Here is a 5,546-nt window from a genome sequence, read left to right as displayed (position 1 = left end):
ATGATAATTACTGATGATTACCAAAAGCAGGTAAGGAATTACCTAGACTAAACTTAATGGAGATCTTTAGATGTTTCAGGTACTATTTCAATCGAAATTGTTGTTTTATATAACCTTTGCTGACTAAAAATGCAATTTTAATTAGAGAACTACACTAAAAACATTTAACCTGTGCTTTGTTTTCAGATGGGGTAAATAAAAATTAAAATTGAAAAGGCCTCTTGTTTGGTTTGATTATAAATTGTGTTTAACTGCAATTTTATTTTGAAACATTCAAGTGGAGTGAAGGGAGGATCATCACTCATACTTGTATGCAAACTTTATATATTCATGCACTTAAGAAATTGCATATAAGTTTTTGTCAAATTCCTAAACCATCATTCATGCCATACAAATTTGTTTTGCACATCTTATCTGTACAGAAGATTTTGTGAGAAACATATTTTTTCAACTTGTGTGCAGGATGGTTGGTGTGATAGCAAAGGATCACTGAAGACAAAACTGCAAATGAGACAATAGGGAGCTTTCAAGAGGGAGAGAGGAATTGCATACTCTCTTGCCCAAAAGGTAGGTACCAACAGATTGAGAAAATATGTAACTTTTATCAATAAACATGTCTAACAATTGACTTTTGCAACAATGGAGATCAACCCCCATTTCAAATTCAAGAGCAAACAACAACTCTTTGAACAAGCAAGAGATAGACAAGGCTAACTGGGGATGGAGTTGGTTGGAACGTTGGATGGCAGCAAAGCCATGGGAGAGTAGATTGATGGAACAAAGTCGTCATCATGCTGATGCCACAGAGAAAACTCCTCCTCCAAAGAAATGTGTGGACCTCATAAATTCAAAAAAAAAATTCAGAACCATGCAGTGTCAAAGTTAGAAAGAACAATGTCACCACAGGGATTTCAGCCAGACCTCCCCAAATTGGCTAAGCCACTCGATCAACCTCAAGTCCTAGTTCTGAGTTTCACTATGATGAGAGCTCTAATTCGACTTCAATATGCACATTTATGACACCAATATTTGGGAGTGTTTCTTTGCCTTGTGAGAGGACAGAGGATAGTAGCAACTGTACTACTAGGCCTAGTTACATGAACCTGACCGAGTCCACCAAGGCAAAGTAGAAAACCAGCAGTCATCAATTCAATAGATCTCAGAGACAACAGTCCATGGATAAGTTCCAATTTCTCAAAAGGACAACGATTTTCTCAAATGGAGATTCCAAAAGCATTGGTGCTTCTGACCCTTCAACCAACTTTTCTGGGCCACTTAACCTACCCACCTACATGGATAAGAAGCCATGGTGAAATGGATGATTCAATTGATTGATTGTATTCATATGTACTTATTTCCATGAAGTTCAACACTTCAACATCTTGTTGTTCAACTATCTCCTGAATTTAATTACAACTATAACAGTAGTTTTTGTGCTTTTCCTCCACAATACTCTACTTTAGAAATCTGCATTTGTGTGATCAATTTTTATGGGTAGTATCATGATTATAAATATATATGAAGAGACTGCATGAAGGCCTAATAAACATAAATCAAAATATTTCTCACGGTTTTATTTAACTGCTAGAAAATAATCGTTACTAAAAAATAGTTTTTTTAGTGTGTATTTTATAATATATACAATAATTATTATATGTTGTATAATAATATTAAACATTATAGTAATTGATATACATGTGTATATTAATTATATATGTATTATATTTTTAATTATTATATTGTTGTTAAATTATTACATATATTAAGTAAAGCAAAACCATATATTTCTTGTGCGTATTTGTGCAATTAGTCTCTACATAACTACCTAAGTTTCCAAAACAAAAAGAATAATCTATTTTTGTTATTATAATTATAAAATTAAAATACATATTATTATTATTATTATTATTATTTTTTTTTATTATTATGACTACAAAATTAAAAAAAATATATATAATTTTATTGTAAATTTTTTTTATTGATTTTGTCAATAATTCTATAATATTATAATTATTACATAATAGGTTATATATATATATATTAATATGTATCATATTTATAATATTAAATAGTATATGTTATAATATTTAAGTATATATTGTGTAACATATGTTATATAAAATATACATGAATCACAATTTAAAAAAAAATTGTATTTGGATGGAAAGTGTGATATATACTCAAAGAAGGTGAAAATCCATGAAATTGAAAATGTAAGAAAATTGCACAAGTTAAATACTACAATGTTTCCAACTAATCCCTTTAGATGACACTCATAAGTGTCATTAGTGTTTTCATAAATTGAAAATTTGGATTACATGTTAGACAAGACAATCTTTTACAAGGAGACTTCCAACATTCTTTCTTCTATAACATTTGTTTTTTTTTCATAGAATTAAGCATGACTGATATCTAAAAGGTTATACAAATTATTCTAAAATGAACAACTTAGAGGGAAGGGAACAAACAAACATTTATGTTCTGAAGAAAAATGTCAAGGAAGCAATTTTTCAAATTGTTAGTTCTTAATTTCTTTATTTTTTTGGTACTCTTATCCTGATCCTATCACACCATTAAGCTAAATATGAAAGAATTAACAAACATCTTCATGCCACAAAAACACAACCGGGTGGCGTCTACAATTTTACTTGTCCGTGTCATTGATATCCCAAAATTTGAAATAACCTTTCTCCTCCTAAACACAACATTAGTCTTTGTTTCAAAATCACTGTTAGAAGCATTTTTGATTATGTTAACATAAGGAAGACAACTAATTGAAATACCAGCAAAATGTAAATTGTTGAAAAATCATTAATTACAGAATAGTCAATTTTTGTCCAAAGAAAAGCATCATATTGAATCCAACTTTCTTGCATGAGGTAGATCAAAAAACATTGGATGAATACAATCTAGTATACACATCAACAAGGATGGATAATACACTATCTATACCCAAAACCCAAGTCTACCTCTTGACCATACATCCCCTGGCTGTGACCTGAAGAATGGATTGACTTTGGGTTTGACCTCAGCTCAATCTCAAAAAGCCTCTCAAGAGCCTCTGAATGATTTCTTCCACCACCAACATCAAGAGTTAATGAAATGCAAAAAAGTATTAGGAATTGAATGTTTTGTCCAACAAAGTAGTCGTGTATGATTATGGGAAGAGCAAAGGGTATGGCTTTGTTCAATGTGAGTTAGAGGAATCTCCAAATAGTGCCTAACACACCACTCATTACTACAACTACATACTCCTTCTAACTATAACTTCCACATTCTACTATCTCCACAATTTTCTCTATCCCATCAACTATTCCTTTCACAACCTCAAAATACTATCAGTGGTACCAGAGCTACGTTTGGTCATCTGGGCGTAGATAAATTTTTCAACTACTTCAAAAAAAACTAGAACTCCATTCATACTACTTCCAAAATATTTTCTCAACCCATGGCCATTACCAATCAAACATCATCAATTCCAGTACCTATTTTCACAAGAGAAAATTATGATTTTTGGAGTGTCAAAATGAAGACATTCTTTCGCTCCCAAGACTTATGGGACATTATAGAAGATGTAAGACTCGTGAAAATTAATTAATAAATGTGGGTAGGAAAAACCTTTATGACATTAAATATTGCTTGATGTGATGTGGAAAAGTATTGGCTCAAATGGTTGAGAGTACTTGATTGTATGAGAGGACTTGGGTTTGAATCCTATGTATGCCTATTGTGTGTTATTTGATTTATTAGTATTTTTGATAATATAATTGTGACTAGTGAGTGATATTATAATCATAGGATTATAATAGTTATCACCAAATATGAATTGGCATAATGGTTATGCGTTAGCCTTATGAGTGGAGGGTCACGGGTTTAAACCTTGATAGACATAAGGTAGACTTTATTTTTGCTAAATTTAGTTTGGATTGAATGTGAAAAGGTAGAGGGAACCCTACCAGGGCAACCCCTCTTGAATAATTACCCTTGAATGAGAATTAAACACCCTATTAAGCCTTTTTGCGTTTTAGTCTTTAAACCCTTAATTAAGACACATATAAAAGGGCCAAATTGAGAGAAAAGAGGGGTTTTGGCAGTGCTGATCTTTGACTTTGAGAGAAGAACGAAAATTGGGCTATGAGTGGTGAGTTTGGGTGCACAAAAGGTGAATTGGAAGGAGGCTTGAGGAGAAGCATTCTTTCCTCCCAATTTTTGATCAATAATTCCAGGTTAGGGGAGCTGTCCATTTTTGCATAAGAATTATGGTTGTGTTTCTAGGTTTGTTTTATTCTCATATTAATTCTATATGGTATGAATTTCATATTATAGGCACTATGATTGAGAATTGTGGAATTGACAGTGCATAAAGTTTTTGTGGTAATGGAATAAGAACTGAATGAGGGTTATGGAATTGGGCAGAGATGATTCAATCTCGAGTTGGGGTAATATGAATGAATAAAATAACATGTTTGATGTTTGCTAGCCATTGTTTTATCCTGGGTAATGATTGAATGTTGTTTTGGTATAATTTCGGACTGGTTTGGCATTGTTTTGGGTGAATTGTGTGCGTGAACAGAGAGGGAACTCTGCAAGTCTTGCCTAGGCGAGTCCATCTCGTCTAACAAGAGTTGCAGAACCTTGTTTCTGGTGCTGATTCGTGCTTCTCGCTTGGGCGACTTATTTTGGGGTTGAGCGACTAATGCTCTCGCTTAGGTGAGAGAGGCTCACCTAAGTGAGGTCGCGATGAAGCTTGCATGTGTTGAGCGCGACTTCTCTTCCAAGCGAGGGGTTTTTGAGATGTTGAGCGATTGATACTCTCGCTTAGGCGAGAATGGCTCGCCTAAGCGAGGTCTCGATGAGGCATTGGTACTGTTTATGTTGAATTCTCATTCAGGCGAGAAGTTTTGAGTAGTTGAGCGAATGAGGTCTCGCTTAGGCGAGTGAGGTTCGCCTAAGCGAGACAAGAGGGTGTAGTCACTGTTTCATGCTCGCTCAAGCGAGTTGGGCTAGCTCAAGCGAGGCTGATAGACTAGCCTAGGCGTAGACCTTTGACTTAGGCGAGAATGTTGTGAATCTATGCTTGTGTGTGCACTGTTTGAGCTATTTTGGTTGATGTTCCCTAAGTAGTGGGAAGTATTTACATGTTTTGGGGTGTTTGGGCTTGAAGGACTAAGTCCATAGGATTTTGTGATGTGCTTGGATTGAGTAGCGAACGAGGAGTTCGTGATGGGTGGACCGTATGCGGAACGTGAACAGTTTAGTTCACCGGAGGTACCCTTGCTGGGATGAATGAGCGAGGGAGTTCATTTCATGCTCAACTTGGGAATGCTATGAGCGAGGGAGTTCATAGTAGGAAAGGCGGGTATGTGTGTCCGGGTCCGAGCGAGGAGTTCGGATGAACAGGCGTAAGAGTCCGTGAAGCAGGACTACAAGCGGGATAGGCTTGTAGGTTGGACCACGAGCGAGGAGGGTCGTGGAAGCACATGAAATCCCAAAATTAGAGTACATGCATGAACTCATATTGGTTATGAGTGGGGGAAAGTGGGTGA

The 5,546-nt window shown here is 35.1% G+C and overlaps 1 pseudogene; it reads left to right on the top strand.

Annotated features, from left to right (window-relative positions):
* Positions 1–1,313, top strand: LOC114163525 (protein IQ-DOMAIN 6 pseudogene; annotated as a pseudogene).
* Positions 1,314–5,546: the final 4,233 nt, after the last annotated feature.

Source organism: Vigna unguiculata, chromosome 9 (assembly GCF_037176805.1).
Source record: "Vigna unguiculata cultivar grain cowpea cultivar isolate G323 ecotype 2 chromosome 9, ASM3717680v1, whole genome shotgun sequence".
Lineage (NCBI taxonomy): Eukaryota > Viridiplantae > Streptophyta > Magnoliopsida > Fabales > Fabaceae > Vigna > Vigna unguiculata.
Note: the sequence above shows the minus strand (reverse complement) of the source record. Positions and strands in the feature narration are given on the sequence as shown.